The sequence below is a fragment of the Ambystoma mexicanum genome, chromosome 2p (assembly GCF_040938575.1).
Source record: "Ambystoma mexicanum isolate Mex_15411 chromosome 2p, UKY_AmexF1_1, whole genome shotgun sequence".
In the NCBI taxonomy this organism is placed as follows: Eukaryota; Metazoa; Chordata; class Amphibia; order Caudata; family Ambystomatidae; genus Ambystoma; species Ambystoma mexicanum.
This window is the reverse complement of record NC_090923.1, coordinates 1,383,466,063-1,383,492,187: the sequence shown is the minus strand read 5'-3', so window position 1 is coordinate 1,383,492,187 and position 26,125 is coordinate 1,383,466,063. Positions and strand designations below refer to the sequence as shown.

At 51.9% G+C, this 26,125-nt stretch overlaps 1 protein-coding gene across 3 annotated transcripts in view; it reads right to left on the bottom strand.

Moving 5' to 3' along the window:
- Positions 1-26,125, bottom strand: part of SETD2 (SET domain containing 2, histone lysine methyltransferase) — a 1,465,157-nt gene that overhangs the window by 1,322,724 nt on the left and 116,308 nt on the right. The gene's annotated exons all lie outside the window — the stretch shown is intronic.

The window sequence follows — 26,125 nt, the reverse complement described above, 5'->3', positions numbered from 1 at the left end:
TGGAGCTGGAAGAGCTCGGATGCTCTGGCTATCATGGCGTGAAAAGAGCCAATTTCGTCGGGCGGAGAGGCCCAAGGGGAGGGGTGTGGGGGGGGGGGGATGATGACGGGATGTCTGTTGTGTCATTGCCGCCGTTGTCCATCCTCGTATCCTCCTGAGGGTCCTGAGGGTCCGGCGGGGGGGGGGCAGGGGGGATGAGGGGTCCACAGGCCTCATGGGCACGAAAGGCGGAGCGGGGTGGACTCTCCTCCGCTTGTTCGGAGGGCTTCCCGACGGGCCTCGTTCTGTATCCTCTGTCGGGGTCTGTGGTAACCTCTTCCTAATCTCAGTATACATAAGGATTGGATCGCCAACAAAATGGCCACCGAGCTATCCAGGGGCTCGGGTAATGGCTGGGACAGACGGGATGGCTGCTTCACTAGGCCCTCGTCATCTTCGATCACATCAGCGGGAACCGTCCCCTGGGATCGAACCTTCTCGAACCTCTCGTTGAGGCCCATGAACCTCTCGTTGAGGCCTTTCACGGCTTCCTCCGGATCCTTCTCGGAGGCTGAATCTGAGTCCGCAATGGAAGTCCCCCAACCCCCTCTTTTTCCGCCGGGGTCTTCACGGGGGTCTTAACCAATCTGGAAAGAGGATTCCCTCCGCAGAGGCAGGGAAACTCTGGGACCCCGAGGACGCCTCCACTGGCGTAGCCTCTGCAGGCTTCGCCAGGGCCGCTGCGACACCCTCGATAGATGCCTCTGCCGGGTGGATCAAGGCCCTCACCACCTTAGGTGCGCGTCCTGGGCCTTCGCTTTGGGGGGTGGGGGGGGGTCATCGCCTCACTCCTCCTCGGCTCCCTTCGAGATCGACCGGGGCCTCTCCAGAAGCTTACCCGGGTTCTCGGACTTCCCTCTTCCCCGAACCAGAGTGCCGGGGGAGTCGCGCCCTGCCTGGCAGCCGAGGAGCCCGACCTTTCGGCGCTCCCGGTCTCGCGATGCTTGGCCTTCTGTTGAGCCCCCGTCGCCGGGGCGCCCTCACAGGACTTCGAAGACCGCTCAGACTTTTTCCTTCGCCTCCTCACCTGCTATGCCCTTCTCCAGCCAGGCGGTGAGGCGGGAACGACGATCTTGCTTGGTCCGTTCCGACAGGTTCTTGCAGAACGCACAGTCCTTCTCCACGTGCGTCTTGTCCTCATGAAGGCAGAAGAGACATCTCAAATGCTCGTCCTCCTTCAAAACATTTTGCAATCCGCATCCTGAGCAGCTCCTGAACAGCTTGGATCCGGGCGTCGAGCTTCCCTTGTCCTGGGCCATGTCCGTTGAGGTAGGCCACAGATCTTCTGGAATCCTCCAGGAAGCGTAACTTGACGAAAACTTCACCCTTGAGGGGCGTAGAAGAATTCCGAAATGGGTCCCCGTTATCGGAAGTAGAAACGGTGGAGCTTGAGGCTCGATTAACCGAAAAAATTAGAAAAATCTCCTGAAAAAGCGCGAACACACAATAAAAGCTCGAGAGCTAAAACACGACGACTCCCAACACTTGAACGTGTGGTAAAAATCGGAGGATGGCTGCCAGGGGAGGGGCTTAGGGAGAGGGCAGTCATTGGCTGGGGGCAGTATGACCCAGAGATCAGTGATTGGTTACTGCTAAGAAAGACAGATCAGAAACGAAACTGATACCGATTCTTTCTTTACCGAGGATTCCCGGCCTGACAGGGAATGAGCATGTGAATCCATGACAGACCCCATGCTGGAGAAAAAGGGCTGAGGTAGTGTTCGAGTCTGCGTTAGTTTTTAGGTCATCCCAGATGGATAGTAGCGCCGTTTCCGTTGCTCTCGCTGGTCTGAAACCGATTTGAGCTTGATCCAGCAGGTGGTGTTTTTCAACGTGTTCTTGGGTTAGTTTATATACGTAGGTTTCTAGAAGTTTTGCTGGGTAGGGGATGTTAGAGATCGGCCTGTAGTTGGAAAGGTCATCTACGTCACCACTTATGTTTTTTAAGAGTGGCTTGATGTATTCTGATTTGAAGATCTTCGGTACAGTTCCTGTTGATAGTGATAGATTTAGAAGGTTTCTGTAGTGTTCTGCTGGCGATCCTTGTTTGAGGATTGATTTGTAGATGTCTGGGGGGCAGGGGTCCATGGGTGATCGGGCTTTCTTGCTACGTTTTACCAGCATTGCTAATGCCTCTGCTGATATTTCAGGAAAGCTTTCGAGTTTGTGCTCTGGTTCCGTGTTAGGTTGGTTGGGTTGTATGTTGTGGTTGGTTGGTCACTTTTGTATGGTTTGTCGGATGGAATTGATTTTTTGTTTGAAGTGGTCTGCCAGGTCATTGCATAGTTTTTCTGAGGGGCTCGGGGTGTTCTCAGCCTGGTGGGTTTCTCATTTCTTTAATGATAAACATTTCTTTGTGTGTTGGTGGCATTGTTGATTCTGTCGTCGTAATGTCTTCTCTTTGCCTTTTGAATTTCCTTCTTGTATGCGCGGATTTGTTTCTGGTACAGTGTTTTTTTCCCTGGGTTGTATTCTTTCCTCCATTCCAATTCCATCTTTGTTTTCCTTTTTCATGGCGTTTAATAATGGGGTGAACCACTTTGCCATTGCTCTTTTTTTTGATGGGGTGAACGGTTTTTCTGGGGCGATCTTATCTATTGTGTCTGCCATCCATTTGTGCAGTATCTCTGCTTTCCCGTCTAGGTCAGCTAGCTCCAGTTCTGTAGTTGAGGGTTTCGTTAATTCCAGTTGTTCGAATAGGTTGCTTTCCTTGACGTGTTTCCAGTTTCTTTTGGTGGTGGTTGTGAGTTTCGGATGTTGGATGCACGCTTGGGTAGGCAGAGTAATCACGAATGGGATGATGCGATGGTCGCTCCACAGTATTTGTATTGGAGGTGCCGTGGTGACGAGTTTTTCTTTGGCGAAAATTGCGTCTAGGGTGTGTCCTGCCGAGTGCGTTGCTCCTTTGACTAGTTGTCGTAGTTTCATGGTGCCGAGTTGTTCAATTAGTGAGTTTTTGGAGTTAGCATGGTTGTCTTCAAACCAGATGTTGAAGTCCCCCAGGATGATTAGGTGTTCGTGGTTGATGGCTAAGTTGGTGATGGCTTCTATGAAGTTATCGACGAATGTTGCATCATAGGTCGGTGGTCTGTATATCAGGATGAATGTGATGTTGGTTTTTGGGCTTGCTGTTATTACCATGGTTTCGCAGTTGGGGATGTTGAGTGGTTCGTCAGTTTTTATTTTCAGGTGTTTTGAATGCTATAGCGATGCCTCCTCCTTTTTTGTTTTTTCTGTTTATTTGTAGGCATTTGAAGTCGGTCGGAAGGCAGCTTTGTAGTGTGATTTTGTAGTTGCCGTCCAGCCATGTTTCTGTGATGAACAGGATGTCAATGCCGTTGTCGTCGATTAGGTCGAAGATCTCTGTTGAGTGTTTTGACATGGATCTTGCGTTTATTAGATTGCAGTGAAGTTTGGAGGTGTTTGGTTTGCGTTTTGTCGAGATAGTCTTCTGCTTGGTGTTCAGGTTTCCTTCCTGGTCGGGCACTTGTTGGGCTGTGGGACTCGGGGTGTGAGCGTCTTCGAAGAGTTCTTCTAGGTTTTGTCTTGGTTTGTGTTTTCCTCGGGTTCGTCTTCCGGGAGTTGTGGTTGTTGATTGCAAGTTCCTCTTGCTTTGGTGATGTAGGGGGTTATTATGTGGGTCGTCTGTGTGTTCGTTTTGTTCATCCTTTTTCTTGCTTCTGTTAGGTTGTTTGATGTTGTTGCTTCTAATGTTGGGTTGGATTGCCGTGGTGGCCAGTTGTCTGCGAGGTATGGAGTTAGGTAGAGGGATTTTTCTCTTCTCTCATTTGTGTTCCTGTCTGTGAGGGTCCAGTCTATGGTGGTTGTTCTAGGTTGCTGTTCAGGAGTGTTAGTTTTTTCATCTCTTCGTCTTTTCCTTGGAATGGGTCGTTTGCGCGGCATTGTAAGATTTAGAGTTGCTTAGTCTTTGTTTGGTGACGTCTAGTTAGTCTTGCTTTGGTCTGGTTTTCTTGTGGTGGGCGAGGGGGTGTCCGCTACTAGTTTTGGCTCCGTCTGTAGGGGGTATTCCGGCTGAAGTTGGCGGCTCGTTCGGTTGAGGGTGGTAAGGGTTATTAAGTTGGGTTTTGTCGGTAGCTCTCTTTACTGTCCGTCTCCCTGAGCGCGGTTCACTGTGGTGAGCAGGCTGTGTGCAGGCTGTGTGGGTTGGGAAGGTTTTCTGCTGGTTGGCTTTGACAGGCGCAGTTCGGACTTTCGCCTTGTGAAGCGAGAGGCCCTAGTCAAAGTGACCCAGCACCATAATTCACTGGTGGCTTCTGTCTCACGAGAGTTAGCTAAATTTGCGAATGTTCTAGATTTGAGTGTGAACTAAATTTGAGACACCTGTATAGTGGGAGGGAGGCAAATCAATGCAGTTTGCGATCACAGAATGCAATTTGGGCACAGAGGCCCTGCTAAGTTTGAGACACATGTATAGTGGGAGAGGCCTATCAATGCAGTTTGCGATCACAGAATGCAATTTGGGCACAGAGACCCTGCTAAGTTTGAGATACCTGTATAGTGAGAGAGAGGCCCATTAATGCAGTTTGGAGATCAGACAATGCAATTTGGGCACAGAGGCCCTGACACCAATGCAGTTGGAGATCAGACAATGCAATTTGGGCACAGAGGCCCTGCCACCAATGCAGTTTGGAGATCAGACAAAGCAATTTGGGCAAAGAGGCCCTGCCACCAATGCAGTTTGAAGATCAGACAATGCAATTTGGGCCCAAAGGCCCTGCCACCAATGCAGTTTGGAGATCAGACAATGCAATTTGGGCCCAAAGGCCCTGCCACCAATGCAGTTTGGAGATCAGACAATGCAATTTGGACACAGAGGCCCTGCTAAAATTGGGACACCTGTATAGTCACTACAGCCAGCGTGGAGGCTGTATGCTGCTCGTTGGAGGTCCTTGTCCTTAATTCAAGGAATCGGGACGGAACACTCGCCCCCCACACCACTTAAGTGTGCGGCAGCCATCTTGGAATCCAGACATCCATATCCAGCGTTTTTTATAGCGCTTTGATAAAGTTTACGTGCCGAGACGTAAGCCATTTTTGTCGAAGGTTGGCGATACATTGCCATCTGCGTTCAGCTCGTCTGCAGCGTTATTTTAAAGTGTGTAAACCAGGGCAGTACCGGGGGCAGACTTTTTAGCACAAGTTAATAGGGGCCAGAAAATCAGCAGTGGACTGTAAAGATTCACTAAGGGAGTCACATGGGTTGGTCCCAAGACGAGAGATTTGATGAGTGAGAGATTCAATAGAATTCTCAAGGGGGAACATTGATCCATCTACATTGAGGTCTAGCAGAGGCGGTGGGTCTGGTTTTTGGCTGAGCAAGGGGGACAGAAAAACAAATCATCAGACCAGTGAACTGGTAAGGGAGAAAAGGAGAGAGTCCCAAGAATATCTGTAAAGGAGGGCAGCCGATTCCGCGCCAAGTGATTTTTAAGGTGTAGTCAACAGTCAGGGACAAGATGAATTTGGCAGCTTGCAGGTCCTGGGGATTGTTTGGATGGAGATTGAAGTCTGCCAATATAATTAGGTTGGGATAGGTCACTGATAAATCAGCTATGAATTGAGAGAAGCTATTAAGAAAACAGTGGCACAGCGGGGGGGCATGAGGGGGCGGTAGAATAAGGAAATGAAAAGACAGTTCAGACAAAACTGGAGTTCTATGAGCGAGTTCAACAATACAGCAACTCAATTTTTTTGATAAAACGATGGCCAGTCCGACGCCAATAGTAGGATCAGGACGGTCTAAGTGGAGAACCTCATATCTAGTAGAAAGCATCTGGATCATGTCTGGTTCAGAGGCAGCATTGAACCAAGTCTCTGTAATACAGAAATGTTCGGTATTTGCTCATCAAGGATGGAGACGAGGTCATCACAGTTTGACACCGCAGGCCAGGCATTGATGAGAGCATTTCAAACTGAGCAGAGAGGATGAAGGAAACCCTGCAGGGATTGATGTGGATAGTGTGTTAAATCCGACAGGCCAGCTTGAAGCTGGAGGAGCCAGCAGAACAAGGGCGTCATGCGAATCAGTAAGAGAGCACAGGTCGCATGTATGGTTGTAAATGTCCTCCAAAGCCCACCGCCCGGAGTGGTATCGAACAGTTGCAGCGGATGAGCAGGGAGCGCTTGCGTCCGTCCGAAGAGCAAGCATTCTCTTCCGCACATTTATGCCAGAGGGGAATGAAGCAAAATGCATGTGAATGCTGATAATAGCCAAAGAAAGAACTAAAGCTGATAGAAGCAGAGCCTCAACAGGAGGGATTCAGGCAGGGAGCTTATAAAACACAATAAGTTGCGCCGAGTACAAAACAATTAGCAATCACACAATTAAGAAAAGTAAAAGCAATTAAAAATGTTAAATTGACAAGAAACGAGTGTCTTTAAAATGGAAGTTCCACAGGGAACAACCTCACCTCTCGCTAAGTAAAAAGGCACGCCAGAGCAAATTGATATTCAGTTGGCATCTTGTGCAACCCAACATGGCAACCAACTGGGAGTGCAGATGGGGAGAAGCAGACAAGACCCAAATCACCCAGGATACCCCAGATTCACCTGACCTAAGAGCCAATATCCACCCAGCGGCAGAGAACTCAGGATGGCAAACCCCCGCTCAACTACAGGTGAGTGGCGAGAGCGCACCAGCAAAGAGAACAACCTCAACGCAAAAGATGAGGGGGGTGATGTGAAATTTCCCATACACAGATTGGGACTGGTCTCCCACCCCTCGCCTTAACGCGGGCACCCATTTCCCCCCCCCCCCCCCCCAACCCCTCACCAGCTTGGAGTTCAGTTATATTAGCCTGTCCAAAGAGCCACAGGAGTCAGCCGAGAACCGCAGCCCACAGGCCAGCAATACAGACCAGACTTGCCCTTCTCATGAGCCCCTAAACAGCTCAGAGGAAGAGGAGCTACCCCAAAGGAGTATGGAAAGGATGTCTGGCACTAATACAGTGTGCAAAATAAGCACTCACCAATAGTCAAATATCACAAGCCAATGGCTAGTTGCGAGTAAGAAATGGTGTGCTTTGTCTATGTATAGACTTCAAGCATAGAGTGCATTTTCTATGGCTTGCAAGTAGCTTGCAACTCAAACTTCCAGTAGGGGCACGCCAGATAGGAATGCCATAGTAGCAGTGATCGCTCTGGTCGAATGGGCTCTCGTACGGCCCGGCAAAGGTCGGTTTGCCAACCAGTGACCGTGCATGATGCACCCGGAGCGCCACCTGGATATGGAAGCCTTGGAGGGGGCCTTCCCTTGGTTCACAGGGCCAAAGTTCACAAACAGCTGTGATGTCTTACGAAAACTGTGCGGTCCACGTAGCACTTCAACACTCTAGCCACATCCAGCAAGTGCAAAGTTCTCTCAGCCGGCGACGGGAAGAAAACAGATAACACGAAGGGTTCGTTAGGATGGAAGTCCGATGGCACCTTGGGCATGAATGAGGGGTGCGTCCTCAGCACGACCTAGGCTGCATGGAAAGTCAAGTACGGAGGCTGACAGGAGAGGGGCTGGATCTCCTCGTGCGGAGGTAATGGCCACCAGGAACGCCGTCTTCCACAATAGGAATTTCAGAGGTGCCGAATGCAGAGGCTCGAACGGAGGACCCATGAGACTAGTCAGCACCACATTGAGCTCCCACACCAGGGCCGGAGCCTTCACCGGTGGGAAAGAACGGAAAAGTCCTTTCATGAACTCCTTAACCAGGGGATGTGACCACAGCGACAATCGCCCCCGAGTCCTGCTGTAGCGGTAGATAGCCGCAAGATGGATCTTGATAGAAGCGTGCGCCAGCCCCGCCTTGGCCAGCAACAGCAAGTACAGCAGCACTTGAGGGGCTGTAATCGGTAGAGGGTTTATCTTCTGTGCACGGCACCAGACGGTGAACCTCTTCCATTTATGTCCGTAGCACTTAAGAGTCGAAGAAGCCCTGGCAAGCACCTCCTTGCAGTCTGCCGGGATCTCGTTGCCTCCGAACTCTAGCGCTGCAGGAGCCAGGCCTGCAGGTTCAGCGACCCCAGGTCGTGGTGCAGAATCTCGCCTCCTTCCCTGGCGAGATCTGCGTCCGTCGGAAGCTTGACTGGAGGGGACGCTGACATGTCCAGAAGGTCCGGGTACCAAATCTGCCTCGGCCATGCTGGTGCGACGAGGATCATCCTGCACCGGGACCGTCTGAGTTGACCGATGAGTCGCAGAAGCAACAGCAGCAGCGGGAGCGCGTAGAGCAATAGGCTGTCCCAGGGGAATGAGAAGGCATCCCCCCCCATGCTCCCCGGTTGGGGAAACCTGCTGGTGAACTTCCGGCACTTGGTGTTCGTCGCCAACAGATCGATCTGCAAATTGCCCATCGTTGAAACAGCAGATCCACCTGATCCTGCCAAAGCTCCCACTCGTGGAAAGAGCGTAGCTCCCTGCTGAGTGAGTCGTTGACGATGTTCATCACTCCTGCCAGATGAAAGGGTACCCGGAACATCCTTTGGGCGATGGCCCAGTGCCATAGGTCCTGCGCTTCCATGGAGAGAGGTGGGGATCTGGTGCCCCCCTGCTTCCGAATATAGAACATAGTCGTGGTGTTGTCAGTGAAGACACGTACCACCTTGCCCTTGAGGGACGGAAGGAATGATTTGAGGGCTCAATACACGCCCCGGAGCTCCAGGACGCTGATGTGCAACTACTTCTCCGTGAGCCAAAGGCCTCTTGCGTGGAGATGTCCGGAGTGTGCGCCCCATCCCTCCGGGGAGGCGTCCATTGTCAGTCTCCTGATGCGCCGGGTCTAAAAGTCTGTGCCCTCCGCTAAATGCGCACGGACCCTCCACCATTGAGTCGCTAGATGGAATCTCATTGAGGGCGATCTTGTCCTCGAAGCTTCCCATCGCCTGCATCCAACGAGCGTCAAGGAACTCCTGCAGCGGCCGCATCCGCAGTCTGCACAGCCAAACGAGGTAGATGCACGACATCATGCCGGGCAGGGACTTGATGGACCTCATCCTGGCAACCTTCATGTTCAACAGCCGTTGTACCTTGCCCAGTATGGCCTTTATCCCGTCCTCCGCGCCCCCCCCCTCCCCCCACGGTGTGGCTAGGCGCGCCACCGTGTTGTGTCTGGCTCCCAGGAACTGAGCGTCCTGAGATGGCTCCAAGCAGGACTTTGCATAGTTTATCGAGAATCCTAGTTCCGTGAGCAGGCGGACAGCCCTCGCTGTGCGTCCAACGGCGAGTTCCTTTGACTTCGCTCGGATCAGCCAATCGTCCAGATAGGGATAAACGTGGATCCCCTGCAGGCGCAACCGTGCCGCCAGGCACTTGAAGACCCTTGGGGCCGACTTCAACCCGAAGGGGAGGGCCTTGACTTGGTAGTGCCGCCCTTGGACTACAAAGCACAGAAACTTTCGGTGTCCCTTGTGACTGGGGATGTGGAAATAGGCATCCACCCAGTCCAGCAACGACAGGAAGTTCCCATCCTCCAGCTGTCCCAGCACGTGCTGGAGGGTGACCACGCAGAACTTCTGGGATTTTATTTATTTGTTAAGGCGGCAAAGATCTCGAATGGGCCGCCAACCACCGGTCTTCTTTCGGACGAGGAAGTAACACGAGTAAACTCCGGAGCCCCGGAGCCTCTTTGGGACAAGTTCTATGGCTCCCTTTTTTTAGCATTGCTTGCACCTCCAGCAGAAACTGCAGAATGTGGTTTTCTTTACTGGCCACAGGTGGGAAACTGGGACACTGCCCTTGGAACTCCAGAGTGTGTCCGTGGGCCAGGGCATCCAGCACCCAACTGTCGGTGGAGATGGACTTCCACACGCCAATTAAGTTCGCCAGCCGGCCTTCCACCGGGGTGCTCGGGTGGGGGCCCGACGTCACGGCCAGTTCAGTCCTGCTTTGCCAAGGCTTTACCACCTTGGGCCCCTTGGCGATGTCCTCCGGACTTGTTGCGGCCTCTGTAGGCTTCCTGACAGTATGAAGAGCTGCCGCCGAATCCTTTGGAGGCACCTTTTGACTTGCCTCACGAGGGCTGAAAGGACTGCTGTCGTTGATTGAGCGTGCCCAAGGCACGGGCCATCTCGGTGTCTGCCTTGACTGCCTGCAGTGACTCGTCCACTGCCTTGCCCAACAGGTTGTTCCCATTGAAGGGCATGTCCAGTACCCTAGTCTGTACGTCCTGATGGAAATCGGTGGCCCTGAGCCAGCCACGCCAGCGAAGGCAAACGCTGTTACCCATCTGGCGGAAGCCGGTGTCGGCGATGTCCGTGGCCACCGTGATGGCGTGGTCCAAAGCCACCTCGCCTTCTTGCAAGATCTCAAGGGCTTCCGCCCTCTTGTCGTCTGGGAGGAAGCCCAGGAGGGGGGCGATTTTAAAACCAGGGCACCCTATCGTAGCGGGCCACGATAGCGAGTGTTGGCCACCTTAATGGTCATCGCCGCCGACAACGAGATGACCCGACATCCCATGGTATCCAGCTTCTTACCGTCGCTGTCCGGCGGGGAAGTGGAAGTCGATGCCGCCGCCCCAGAAGATTTCTTCTTGGCCGCCGCTGAGACCACTGAGTCCGGGGACGGCTGCGCTCTGAGACACATAGGTGCAGCGTCTGGGACCCGGTACTAAGAAGAGCCGGTCTCTTCGCCGGGGCCGAGGATGGGTTCTTCAGGAGGGCAAGCCCTTCGTCCCAGATATCCTTCAACAACGGGACCGAGAGCACAGTCTTCCTCTTGGCCTTGTCGCTGATAAGGAACAAGTTACTTACCTGTAACTGTTGTTCTCCAGCATGGGTCTGGCATGGATTCACATGCTCATGAATATTCCCCGTCGTCCGTTTCGTTTCTGATCTGTCTTTCGTAGTAGTAACCAATCACTGATCTCTGCGTCATACTGACCACAGCCAATGACTGCCCTCTACCCAAGCCCCGCCTCTGGCAGCCATCTTCAGATTTGGAAGCACGTGAAGTGGCAGTATGACCAAGTGAAGAGCCGCAGAGGGGTAGGCGGGAGGGTTCGCATGTGAATCCATGCCAGACCTAGAGTTCAGAGGCAACGAGATCCCGGCATGTGAATGGAAGCCTTCGAGAGAGCCTTCCCCTGATTGACAGGTCCTAAGTTCACAAAGAGTTGTGACGTCTTCCGAAAACACTTTGTGCGGTCCACGTAGAACTTCAGCGCTCTAGCCACATCCAGCGAGTGCAAAGTCCTCTCAGCCGGCGACGGGAAAAACACAGACAACACCAAGGGTATGTTGAGATGGAAGTCCGACGGCACCTTGGGCATGAATGAGGGGTGCGTCCTGAGCACCACCCTCGTGTCGTGAAAAGTCAAGTACGGGGCCTTGCAGGAAAGGGCATGGATCTCTCCCACCCGTCGTGCGGAGGGGATGGCCACAAGGAACTTCAACGGGGCCGAGTGCAGAGGCTCGAACGGAGGTCCCATGAGCTTGGTCAGCACCACGTGGAGCTCCCACGCCGGGGCCGGAGCCTTCACCGGCGGGAACGATCTGAACAGTCCCTTCATGAACTCTTTCACCAGACGATGAGACCACAAGGACGTCCGCCCCATGGTTCTGGTGTATCGGGAGATCGCAGCAAGATGAATCTTGATGGACGCGTGTGCCAGTCCAGCTTTGGCCAGCGTCAACAGGTACGGCAGTACTTGGGGAGCCGTAATCCTTAGAGGGTTAATCTTCTGTGCGTGGCACCAGACAGAGAACCTCTTCCATTTGTGTCCGTAGCATTTAAGAGTCGAGGACGCCCTGGCCTTTGCAAGAACCTCTCTGCAGTCGGCCGGTATGTCGTATCCTCCAAACTCTAGCGCTGCAGGAGCCAGGCCTGCAAGTTCAGCGACTTCGGGTCGTGGTGGAGGATGGCGCCTCCTTCCCTTGAGAGCAGATCCGCGTCCACTGGCAGCTTGATTAACGGGGACGCTGACAAGTCCAGAAGGTCCGGGAACCATATCTGCCTCGGCCACGCAGGTGCGACGAAGATCATCCTGCACCGTGACCTCTTGAACTGGTTGATGAGCCGGATCAGTAGTGGCAATGGAGGGAACGCGTATAGGAACAGGCCCTCCCAGGGGAACGAGAAAGCATCGCCCATGCTCCTCGGCTGGGGAAACCTGCTGGCGAACCTCCGGCACTTGGAGTTCGTCGCCGTCGCGAACAGGTCGATCTGGGGTGTGCCCCACCGTCGGAAGAGGCGATCCACTAGATCCTGCCGTAGTTCCCACTCGTGGCACGAGCGCAGCTCCCTGCTGAGTGAGTCGGCGATGGTGTTTTTTATCCCTGCCAGATGAAACGGCACCAGAAACATCCTTTGGGCGACGGCCCAATGCCACATGTCCTGCGCCTCCTTGGACAAGACTAGGGACCTGGTTCCGCCCCGTTTCCTGATGTAAAACATGGTGGTGGTGTTGTCGGTGAAGATCCTCACCACCTTGCCCTTGAGGGACGGAAGGAAGGACCTGAGGGCCCAGAACACTGCACGGAGCTCCAGGACGTTGATATGGAGGGACTTCTCCGTCGGGAGCCAAAGGCCTCTCGCGTGCAGATTTTCGGTGTGCGCTCCCCACCCTTCCAGGGAGGCATCCGTGGTCACTGTCTCCTGGTGGCCTGGGATCTGGAAGTCCATGCCCGCCGTCAGATGCGCGCAGATGCCCCACCACCGGATCGCTCGTCGGAAACTCTCGTCGAGTGTGATCCTCTCCTCGAAGCTGCTCGTCGTTTGGATTCAGTGCGCGTCCAGGAACTCCTGCAACGGGCGCATCCGGAGCCTGCACATGGGAATGAGGTAGATGCAAGAAGACATCATTCCGAGGAGGGACTTGATGGACCTCACCTTGGCCGCGTCGGAAACCAACATCCGCTGTACCTTGCCCAGGATGGCCCTGGTCCTTTCCTCCGACGGGGAGGCCAGAAGGGACACTGTCGAGCTTCGCTCCCAGAAACAGTGCGTCTTGCGCGGGTACCAGGTGGGACTTGGCGTAGTTCACGGAGAATCCCAGGTCCGTGAGAAGTTGGACGGTCCTTGCCGTGTGCTCCACGGCGAGCTCCCTCGTCTTGGCTCGGATGAGCCAGTCGTCCAGGTAGGGGTAGACGTGGATCCCCTCTCGGCGCAGCTGCGCCGCCACTGGTGCAAGGCACTTGGTGAATACCCTGGGTGCCGACCGTAGACCGAAGGGAAGGGCTCTGAACTGATAGTGACGCCCTTGGACCACGAACCTGAGGAATTTCCGGTGCCCCTTTAGGATGGGAATATGGAAGTAGGCATCCTCCAAATCCAACGACGACAGGAAGTCTCCTTCCTCCAGCTGACCCAGGACGTGCTGGAGGGTGACCATCCGGAACTTCTGTGCCTTGATGAACTTGTTCAGCCGTCGTAGGTCTAGGATGGGGCGCCATCCTCCCGTCTTCTTCTTCACGAGGAAGTATCTTGAGTAAACTCCGGAGCCCCGAAGCCTCTTTGGGACGAGTTCGATGGCGTCCTTCCTTAGCATCGCCCTTACCCTCCCGGAGAAGCTGAGGGACGTGAAGCTCTTTCCTGGCCACAGGGGGGACGCGCGGGCACCTTCTTTGAAACTCAAGCGCGTGGTCCTGGGCTAGGACGTCCAGCACCCAAAGGTCGGTGGAGATGGACTCCCACTGGGGTGCTTCGGTGGGGGCCCGACCCCACGGCCGGTTCAATCCTGCTTAGACGAGGCTTTGCCGCCTTGACCTCCTTGGCGACGACGGCGGGGTCCGCCTGACTTGCCTCGTCCCCTGTAAGCTTCTTGAGACGACGAACGGGCCGCTTGACGGTAGGTGGAAAATCCGCCGCCGGAACCTTTGGAGGCGCCCTTGCCTCCGCCGCTCCGAAAGGGCGGCCGCCGTTGCTGGAGAACCCCGAGAGCCCGGGCAGTCTCTGTGTCCGCTTTAATGGCTTGAAGGGAATCGTCCACTGTTTTCCCAAACAAGTTGCTCCCATCGAACGGCATGTCCAGGACTCTGGTCTGTACGTCTTGACGGAAGTCAGTAGCCTTGAGCCATCCACGCCACCTAAGGCACACGCCGTTGTCCAACTGGCGAAATCCAGTGTCGGCGATGTCCGTCGCAATAGTGATGGCGTGGTCCGACGCCACCTCACCTTCCTGCAAGATCTCCAGGGCATCCGCCCTCTTGTCGTCCGGTAGGAAGTCCAGCAGGGGAGCCAGCTTGTACCACAGCTCCCTGTCGTACCGGGCTACGATAGCCAAGGCGTTAGCCGCCTTAATCGTCGTCGCTGCAGACGAGATGACCCTGCGCCCCATCGTGTCCAATTTCTTTCCCTCGCCGTCCAGCGGGGGAGTCGACGTGGAGGCCGCACCCCCCCGCTTTGTTCCTGGCCGCCGCGGAGACGACGGAGTCCGGGGTAGGCTGCGCCCGGAGGCACAAGGGGGCCGTGTCCGGGACCCGGTACTTCTTCTCGTACCGGTCTCTTCTAGCCGGCGTCGTGGATGGGTTCTTGAGGAGGGCGAGGCCCTCATCCCAAATATTGTCCAGTAGAGGTACTGAGAGGACCGTCTTCCTCTTGGCCTCGCGCCGCTGATAAAGGAAACCTTCCTTCTCCTCAGGGCAGAGCTGGAAGAGCTCGGATGCCCTGGCGATCATTGAGTGAAAAGATCCAATCTCGTCGGGTGGGGAAGCCCGGGTGGGAGGAGACGACGGCAGATCCTCGTCGTACACCTCGTCGTCCGTACCCGTCGCGGCCGTGTCAGTCCCTGTATCATCCCCTCGAGTCGTGGACAGGGAGGAGGGCTGAACGGGGCGCGACGGCTGAAAAGGAGGTGGAGGGTGAATCCTTCTTTTCTTAGGAGGGGGGCTGCCCGAAGGGCCTGGTTCCGGGTCCCCCGGCGGGAGTGGTTCCTCCACTGGTAACGGCAGTCTCGTCCTTATCTCTGAGCAGAAGGACTGTATAGCCAACAAAATGGCCGCCGAGTTGTCTTGCGGCACTGGCAGAGGGGAATCCGGCGGGCGGTCAGGGGCCCCGTCGGTACCCTCGACGATGTCGTCTCCTGCGTCGGGATCCCTCCCGACGGGCTGGTCTTCTTCCACGCCAACGCTGTGGCTTAAGTCCTCGATCAGTTCTTCCTCAGAGGTTGAGGCCGAATCCACGGCGACCTCCTGCCCCCCCTTTTTCTTCTCCGGAGGAGGTTTCACGGGGGTCCTGTCGATGGGCATAAAAGAGGACTCCCTCTGCGGTGGCAGGGAGACTGAGCCCCGAGGTCGCCCCCACAGGCGTAGCCTCCACAGGCTGAGCTAGGGCCGCCGCGACTGTCTCGATAGAGGCCTTGGCCGGATGGATTAAGGCTTTCACCACCCATGGTGCGCTCACCGCCTTCTCCTTCGGGGGGGGAGGGGGGACACTGCCTCGCTGCCCCTTCGAGCTCGACCGGGGCCTCTCCAGGAGCTTTGCCGGGTGCTCGGCCTTCCTCTTAACCGACCCAGAGCGTTGGCTCGTGGTTGATGGTGCCGGGGAGGGTGCGCCCTGCCTGGTGCCCGTAGAGCCCGACCGTTTCGGCGCTCCCGGTGCCAGCGGACTCGCGGTGCTTGGCCTTATGTTGGACCCCCGTCGCCGGGGCGTCCTCAAAGGTCTTAGAAGACCGCTCGGATTTCTTCTTCTCGCCGGACGGGCTCTTCCCTTCCAGCCAGTTGGCGAGACGTTGATGGCGGTCCTTCATGGTCCGCTCCGACATGTTGCCGCAAAACGTACAGTCCTTCTCCACGTGCGTCTTGTCTTCATGTAGGCAGTAAAGACAAAAGGAGTGTTCGTCTTCCTTAAAGACATTCTGCAGCTGGCATCCAGGGCAGACCCTGAACAGCTTTCCGGGCGTCGAGCTTCCCTTCTCCTGGGCCATGACCGAGATGGGCCTGAGAAGCTTCTGGAGTCCTCCAAAAGCGTAGCTCGACGAATCTTCACCCTTGAGGGGCGTAGACGAATTCGACACGGGTACCCGTTGATCGGATGGAGAGTCGGTGGAGCTTGAGGCTCTTTTGACCGAAAAAAACGAAGTTTTTGAGAAAAAACGTGAAACAAATAGCACTAACGCTCGAGAGCAATAGCACGAGGATCCCAACACATGAACGTGCGGTAAAAATCTGAAGATGGCTGCCAGAGGCAGGGCTTAGGTAGAGGGCAGTCATTGGCTGTGGTCAGTATGACGGAGAGATCAGTGATTGGTTACTACTACGAAAGACATATCAGAAACGAAACTGATACTGGTTTTTTCTTTACCGAGGATTCCCAGCCTGAAGACGGGGAATATTCATGAGCATGTGAATCCATGCCAGACCCCATGCTGGAGAAAGGAATCCCTCCTTCTGCTCTTCGGGGCATTGCCGAAAAAGCTCTGGAGGCCCTAGCGATCATGGCGTGTAAGGAGCCAATTTCGTCAGGAGGAGAAGCGTGGGGTGGGGGCGACGGGCGATCAGTTCCGTCGTCGCCGTCTCATTCCTCGGTGGAGGGGATGGAGGTGAAGGATGGCAGGGCGGGGGTGGATGGACGTGCCTTCGCTTGGATGGAGGGCTCCCCGACAGTCCAGGCGCCGCTGGATCGTCCGCCGGAGGCAAAGGCATCCTTGTCCTTATTTCTGTGTACAGTGTGTGCAAGGCTAGCAAGATGTCCTCCGACCCGTCAGTCGGTGGTGGCAGTGGTTGAGACGTGAGCAGCGTAGTGTCCTCTGGCTCCTCGTCGACCTGTCGTTCCTCGTTGTCTCCCTCGTCGCTCTCCACGTCCGCCTCTTTGGGGTCCTTCCCATAGAATCTGACCGACGAACTTCTTGTCAAGAACTCACTTGATGCCTGAAAGCTCATCCTCGGAGGAGATATCCGAGTCTGGTAGGACTATCGTGCCGCCCTTCTCCCCACTTCTTCTCGCCCAGGGGCTTCACAGGCATCTTATCGATGGGCGTGAAGGAAGATTCCCTCCGGCTGGGCAGGGAAACTCTTGGCTTGGGGGCCCGTCTCCACTGGGGCCACCTCTGCGGTCTTCGCCAAGGACGCTACCACTCCCTCAATCGAAGCCTTAGCCTGGTGAATCTGGGCCTTCACGACCTTAGGCACCGGGCCTTCTCCATTAGCTTACCCGGGTTGTCCAAATTCCTTTTCGCCGAGCATTGGCTCTTGGTCGACTGTCAGCGATGCTGCACCCGGCCTGGCAGCCGAGAAGCATGTACCAACGGCGCTCCCGGTGCCTGCGGACTCGCGGTGCTTTGCCTTATGTAGGCCCCCCGTCGCCAAAGACGGCTCAGATTTTCTCTTGGGAAAAGTGTGTTGCCGGGGCTCACCTGTCGCCGGGCTCCTCGACTCCAGCCAGCCAGCGAGTCGCTTGCGACGGTCCTTCATTGTCCAGGAGGACATGTCCTTGCAGAACGCACAGGCCTCCTCGATGTGAGATTTATCTGCGTGCAGGCAGAGGCACTGGGAGTGCCCATCCTCCTTGAAGACGTTCTGTAGTCCACATCCTGGGCAGATCCTAAACAGAGGCGTCGAGTCTTTGTCTTTGGCCATGACCAGTGGGGTAGGCCTCCAAGATCTTCTGGAATCCTCCAAGAAGTGAAATTCGATGAAAATTCGCCCTTGAGGGTCAGAGATTTCCGAAACGGGTCCCCGTTAATATGAAGATGAATCAGTGGAGCTGGAGGCTCAATTTGACTGAAAAAAATAGAGAGTGAACTCTTTGAAAAACGCAATACGCAGTAAAAGCTTGAGAGCTAAGCACGAGGACTCCCAACACTTGAACGTGCAGGAAAAATCTGAAGATGGCTGCCTGAGGAGGGGCTTAGGTAGAGGGCAGTCATTGGCTGGGGGCAGTATGACCCTGAGACCAGCGATTGGCTATTAGGAGAAAGACAGTTCAGAAACAAAACAAACTTTCTTTGCCGAGGATTCCCAGCCGGACGAAGGGAAATATTCATGAGCATGTGAATCCATGCCAGACCCCATGCTGGAGAACAGATCTTATTGGAGACTGATCAGGAACTGCATTTCTGCAGTGATCCTATGGGCTAAGGAGAGGTCCTGGAGAACGTAGCTCAACACCCTCCAAGGTATAATATAAATTATAGCCAAGGAAAGAACCAAAATTAAAAGGTCAAGTCTCCAAGCCAAAACTGATTGACACAATGGTGCCGCTACAAGTCAACCATTAGGTCTGAGTCTAGCAGTATCCATACACAAAAACTCTGATTCAATACCTGCCCAGTCGATTCAAGAAATCTTATTTGCCATGCATGAGGCCAGAGCCAGACTTAAAACCAAAAAAAAGAAAGACGCCATTGGCACAAATATTTACCTACTGTGGCAGGATCGGCACCAGGTCTTTGCTAGACTTGGCAAGCGCCAACCCGAACATCCAACATCAAAGATTCAATCGGTCCCTTAAACATACAAGCATTACAAACTAAAACAGCTCCTAGGAGATGAAAATGAAAGACGCGGTAGACACAGCCAGGCATAGTAACGTACCAATAACTGGCCTCCCCAAAAAGAAAGGACAGTCAATCCATCAATGGAGCTCTGCCTGGAAGATTGAATTAAAAACAATGGGTGGGCTCCAACGGTCTATCAAACGTCTTGTCTGTGCAAAGAACCCACAGAGTGCCAAGCAAAGAACGGCCCACTCCCTCTCGTGTAGTTCACCAAGACCAATTATAGCTAAGCTACTGAATTAGAGAGATTGCGATATGATTCTACAGGCTACAAGGAGGAAAGTGAAGTTTGGATAGATGTCCACCATTGCTCCATTTACGATCACCACTTCCAAGTCAGTTCAAAAAGCTTGTCAAGTATTAAGCAAAGTCTCAAGAAATAACATATGCAATGTTATATCCAGTGACGCTCGGAGTAATAGGGTGTCACATTTTTAACATACCCCACAGAGGCATGAGACTTGGCAGATTTACATTGTCAAAAAAGGGTGGTACCCCAAAAGAGCACCAGCCGTGAAGAATAAAGGGAATCACAGGAAGCAGCATGAAGAGACACTAAACACCATCAAGTTACTTACCTGTGGTAAGGTTCTTTCGCCTGGATGTCCCTCCCACGTATTCCTCATCTTATGATATATCCATATCCAGCTTTAGCTGCTTCAGAAAAATTATTTCCAGCAGGTCCTCCATCTCTATGTCAACGTCATTGATGGTTTCAGTTCGTTTTTTTCACTTGTATTGGTTTATACTACGTGTGACAGCTACTCACCTTGAAGATGAGTAAACAAGGCAATTTTACCGCAGGACAGGTTGAGAGGGGGGGGCGGAATGGGGATGAGAAATACGTGGGAGGAAGATCCAATCAAAAGAACGTTACTATGGGTAAGTAACTTGTTCTTCGAACGGATTGTGTCCTCACAGGAACGAGTCGACCGCATCAGCTGGGAATACCACCCACAGACAAAGGCCTAACTGTTAGCGGACAGCCCGTCCGCACACATTACAACACCACAAGACAACCCGACCAAATCAGAACCAACTGGACATCAGCAAACAAATAAATACAGGCTAAACAACCTCTTAGAATGCTGTGCAAACGACCCATTCCGAGGGAAAGGAAAATAGAAGAAGCAACAAACACTACGGAACATCAACAAAGAACCCCAACTACAGAACGCACACCCGAAGTCAGGAACAAGAATCGAACCAACACTGAGAGAAGAGACAAATCCCTCTACTTAACTCCTTACCTCGCAGACAACGGGTCACCAGAGCAAACCAACCCAAGGCTAGAAGCAGCAAAATTAAACTACCCCACACAATCGCGCAGAAGAAGGATGAACACCACAAGAAACAACAAAATACCTCTGATGCGATAACACCTCTCATCACCAAAGCAAGAAGAACTTCTAATCGACGAACCACAACTCATGGAAGACGAACCCGATGAAAACAAAAACCCAAGACAGAACCTAGAAGAACTTTTTGAAGACGCTGACACCCGAAACACCACACCTCAGCAAGAGATCGACTAGGAAGGAAACCCCAACACTGATCAGAAGACTACCTCAACAAGAAAGTCCAAGCCAAACGACATCTCCAAACTCCACTGCAATCCTATAAACGAAAGATCCATGTCAAAACACTCAGAGATCTTTGACCTACTCGATGACAACAGCATTGACATCCTGTTCATCACAGAAACATGGCTGGACGACAACTACAAAATCATACTGCAAAGCTGCCTTCCAACCAACTTCAAATGCCTTCAAATAAACAGGAAAATCACAAAATGAGGAACCATCGCAATAGCATTCAAAGGACACCTGAAAATAAAAAACATATGAACCGCTCAACATCCCCAAATGTGAAACCATGCGAATACACCTAACAGCAAGCCCAAAAACCAACGTCACATTCATCCTGGTGTACTGACCACCGACACATGATGCAGCCTTCGTCGACAACTTCATACAAGCCATCACCAACATAGCCATCAACCACAAACACCTAATCATCCTGGGGGACTTCAACATCTGGTTTGAAGACCGTCACGCCAACTCCCTAAACTCACTGACTGAACAACTCACTACCATGAAACGACAACTAGTCAAAGGGGCAACACACTCGGCAGGACACACCCTTGATGCAATTTTTGCTGAGGAAAAACTCATCACCACGGCACCGCCGATACAAATACTGTGGAGCGACCATCTCATCATCCCATTCGTGATCACCCTGCCTACACTAGCCTGCATCCAACCCCCTGAACTCAACCACCTCAAAAAGAAACACGTCAAAAAAAGCAACCTATTCGAACAACTGGAGTTAACCAAACCCTGAACTAGAGAACTAGAGCTAACTGATCTAGACGGGAAAGCAGAGCTACTACACAAATGGATCGCAGACGCAACAGACATGATCGCCCCAGAAAAACCATTCACCCCATCAAAAAAAAAAGAGCAATGGCAAAAAGGTTCACCCCACTATTAAGCACCATGAAAAAGGAAAACAAAAAAAAAAACAAAAATGGAACTGGAATGGAGTAAAGAATACAACCCGGACAACAAAAAAAAAAGAAAAAAAAAAAACACTGTTCCAGAGACACATCTGCGCATACAAGAAGGAAATTCAAAAGGCGAAGAGAAGGCATTATGATGACAGAATCACCAATGCCGCCAACACACAAAAAGAAATGTTTAACCATCAAAGAGATGAGAAACCCACCAGGCTGCGACAACACCCCAACCCCCACAGAGAAACTATGCAACGACCTGGCAGACCGCTTCAAGAAAAAAGAATCTCCACATACGACAAGCCATACAAAACGTACCAACCGACCACAACATACTACAAAGCGAACACATCACAGAACCTCAGCACAACCTCAAAAACTTTCCTGAAATATCAGCAGAGGCATTCGCATTGCTGGTAAAACCCAGCAAGAAAGCTGGATCACCCATGGAATCCTGTCCCCGGACATCTACAAATCAATCTTCGCACAAGGAAGGCCAGCAGCATACTACAGAAAACTTATGAACCTTTCTCTAACAACAAGAACTGTACCAAAGACCTTCAAATCAGCATATAACAAACCACTTCTGAAAAACACAAGTGGCGACGCAGAGGACCTCTCCAACTACAGGCCGATTTCAAACATTCCCTACCCGGCAAAACTCCTGGAAACCTACGTATATAAACTAACCCAAGAATACATGGAAAAACACCACCTACTAGACCAAGCTCAAGTCGGTTTCAGAACCGCAAGAGGAATGGAAACAGCACTACTATCCATCCGGGACGACCTAAAAACCAAAACGCAGCCAAACACAACCTCAGCCCTCATTCTACTCGACCTCTCCGCAGCCTTCGACACAGTTAGTCATGACACCCTTAGCAAAAGACTAGTAGACATAGGCATAACAGACACAGCACTACTCGTGACTAAATCATTCCTAGCAGATAGAACAGAAGCCGTATGGATTAAACCTTTCAAATCCACTCCAAGAGTTAACGACAGTGGAGTGCCACAATGATCCTCACTATCACCACTGTACTTCAACATCTACCAAACTCCAGTTATCCGAATATTCAAAAAATACATTACATGCTACAACTACGCAGATGATATCCAAATCATCTACAAAATCAATGACACCCAAGCTGATCATTCAGCCCTAATCAAGTGTCTAAAAGAAGTCTTCAACTGGATGACTGCCAACCACATAAAAATCAATCTAGGAAAGACAGACATCATGATCATTTCCAAAGACCAAGAGAACGAAACCGCCATCCCACTGCCAACGGAAATGGGAACCGCACCATCACCATCTAAGGTAGTAAAAAATCTGGGAATCCTGATGGACAACACCCTAACCTTAGAAACGCAATTAAATGCAACAGTCAAGAAATGTTTTTCCTCCTCCACGCAGCAAGAATCCTACCTTTCCTCTCCTTCGCGCACAAAACACTCGCTATCGTCATCCTCATCATGTCAAGTATCGACTATGCAAACAGCCTCTACCTCGGAATTCCAGAATGCCTCCTGAAGAAACTACAACGGATCCAAAATTCAGCAGCCAGACTACTCCTCAAACTATCAAGAAGAGAACACAACACTCCGCCCTAAAAACACTACACTGGCTCCCAGTAAAACATTGCATCACCTTCAAAACAATGTGCATAACGCACAGGGCAATCGGTGGACAGGGAGCAGAATTCGTACAAAAGAAAATAATCTACAAGCCAACAAGACTCCTCAGGTCAAGCAACGAAATCCGCCTGGAACCTAAACCATACCTCAAAAAGAAACTGGGAGGCACCGCCTTCTACCACTTAGCCGCAAAAACCTGGAACATCCCAAAAGATATAAGTGACACCAAAAATCACCTAAAATTTACTGAAACAGAAAAGAAAGGGATGAATAAACTGGAGTGGACACGGACAAATCCCAGTACAGACGGTCATTTCCCTATGTGAAAAAGCTCCCATGGCACCGGGAAGGACGCTGCCGGTTAAAGAGGAACACAGGAAACACCCAAACTGAGATGGAGTCAACATCCGACCCTAATCACACCCATAACCCGCACTCGCCACTTAGTTGCCACCAGGTACCATAGTATAGTGGAATCATCGGGACATTAGCAATCGCCACACCATCTGAGCTGTGGACATGGGCAGGTGCACTAGCCGTATGAGCGGGAAGGGAAGACTGGGGGAGGAGGTGTCAGTCTAGAAATATGGATACCTCTACTTTGAGACCGCAAACGCATTTTGGTGGCCGTGGACCAACCGTCTCATGCACGATACGACAGAATATAGGTTTTCGAGTTTGCCAATGAACGGCCATTTTGATGTAACAAGAATCGCCATTTTGTTTTGTAACCATTGCTCATTGCCTTCTGTTCCTATTCCTTCTCAGTATATTTTCCGCTTACACTCCTCGACTGTGGAACATTGTTGTCTGTATGTGAAAAGGACAAGGCCGCAGGGCCGTGAGGATAACAAGAGTTCGCTGAAACACAAACGTAGGCAGCGCCAGAATGCCCGGCTCCCTCCCGAACGTAGCCTTGAAGCAGAGCTGCAGGGCATTTAATAATTTCACAGCTGCCAGCCAGTCTCGTTATATGGTAGAATATGTTAGAATAATACTGCTAAAGGCTTGAATTATGCTTTTCTAACGGCCCCCCTTTGCTGAGCCCGTTAGAGCATGTCGGCTCCCAGGACACGAATAGCACCTGATAGATAGCAAGGTCCGGAATGCAACTCCCCCCCCCCCTGTATGTAGTTCGCTTCCAAGAACAGAAGCGCCGTGTTCTATTCAATAACCGAAAGATGCCTTCGCACTCGCAAATTGTTACTAGAATAGATGTTTGAAGGGGTCCTAGTGGTCGGAGATGTCCATCATCACACCAAGTTCAAAGAAACCCAATAAGGGGGGGGGGGGTGTTGTTAAACATGTCATAGCTGATTGTTTGATATGCATTTTGTATATATGTAACTGATGTACGTAATTCACTCTCTTGCGTCCCTCGAGGTCTAGAGATACACGTGAGACCGAGTTGGCCAACTGAGACTTTTGCTTTACAATAAAACCCTAGCTTTGGGAATACAACCTTGCGTCTGGCGTCTCTATCGTGTGTGGTGACCCGCCTGGTTTCCATAGACGTCAGGGTCCCCTAGGGGCCACTTTCAGAGGGGGCCAGATGTGAAAGGGACCTTGAAGGCCGGACGGACCCAGATCAGGACAGAGGCGCAGGGGTGCTCCCGAACCCCGCCTGGGGAAATTACAGAAGCCCAGTGCCACAATTCAGGATAAAGATGCCAACTAACCAATTGCACTAACAATTTCCCCCTCTGCATAGACCTCTCAAACTCCAAGCCAAACAACCACAAACCTACAGCACAACTAATCGCAAAAACTTCACTACATTGCAACAACAAAGCTAAAACACAAAGACTCGCACAACAGTACACGACGACTACCGGCCGCAAAACACCCCAGGCACAGCCAACGGACCCACCGGGCTGAGGCCGCCAACAGCACATCACTGCTCTCTTGCATTTTTCCAGCTACTTCCCACTTACCACCCCTTCCTTCCTTTTTCAGAGCCGCCACGGAACCACTCCGGTGGCGATAGTGCACGGTACAAACATCCTTTAACATTAACATATTCCTCATTTTAGGATAGGCTCCCACAGCAGTGCTTGTATTTCTGGAGGAGGTAGTCAGAATTTTAAATCTTTTAAAAAAATAAAAATGTCCCAGCTAAATCTGCAGCATTCAGAGATAACCACCACCTAGTTAAGGTTAGTTTTGTGACCGCCATACCAAACTTATGGCCTGTGTAACCAACAAAACTTTGATCATCCCATCTTGGCTTCTACATTTCCAGGATGTCTTAAAGTGCACATATTGGATCAAGCCTGTGTAATCTCTCCTCTTCCTTCCCAGGATGAGGTGGAGGATAAAAAGAAGGTAGTATAATCTTCTGAGTTAAATGAAAGTCAGACAATTTTTGGTAAACATTTTGGTTTAAGTTGAAGGATCACTCTATCCTTAAAGAAAATTGTGTAAGAAGGTTTGAAAGACAAGGCCGAAAACTACGGGCTGATCTAAGAGCCACCAAAATGATGGTCTTCAGCGTTAACAATCTTAAAGGACATGCATGAATAGGCTTGAATGGAGCACATACTCAAAATGTCATAACTAGGTTGAGATCCCAAAATGGGACTTAAAAAGGGACCGGAGGAAATACATTTGTCAATCCTTTCAGAAATTGTATAAACAGTGGTAATTTGAAGAAAGATACCTCTTCAGAGGAGCGCTTAAAAATAGATAGCGCTGCCCGATACCCGTTAATTGTGCCAACCTGGAGCCCCAGATTAGCCAGGTGTAACTAGAACGACAATACCATAGGTGTGCTGCATGTAAAAGGGTCCACATTCTTATCCCTGTACAAGCTGCAGAACTTTTTCCAACTGCAGCGGTATAAGGATTTTGTTGCTGGGCCGAAAGCAAAATGCCCATTACGTCATCCGGGAGGACCCAATCCTTAGATCGCAACCTCTCAGAAACCATGTGTGAAAGTTGAGAGTCTTGACCACTGGAAGGAGAACCCGACCCTCCTCTTGCAAGAAAAGGTGCTCTCTTTGTGGAAGACTTATTATAGGGCAGATGGAAATGTCCAGAATGTCCGGGTACCACGGTCTCCTGGCCCAATCCGGAGCAAGGATTTTCCAAAATTTCTCAACCTCCTGATCACGTATTGTATAGTATTTTGTCATTTATATAGCGCTCTTTCCCCACTTGTGTGGCCTCAATGTGCTTTTTCCTTGGTTGAATGCCATTGGTGACCGTAGTCGATGGAGAATTCTAGGGGGTCAGTTTAGGAGATGCGTGTGTGCATGTTGAGCTTGGGTGGCTGGCAAGGCTAGACTAAACAGCCCGAGAGAAATTAGACCCATGGTTGGGTGCTGTCGAGGGTTGGAGATAGATTGCTATTGTTGAGAGTTTATGTGGGTCAGCTATACCAATTTCCTTTCGGGTGGTGGTCACTGCATGCTAGTGGATAGAGGTGTTGAGGTACATCAGGTGTTTCAGTCTGGACGGCTATGTGTGCACGAGGTCGGATGTGCTTAGCCGT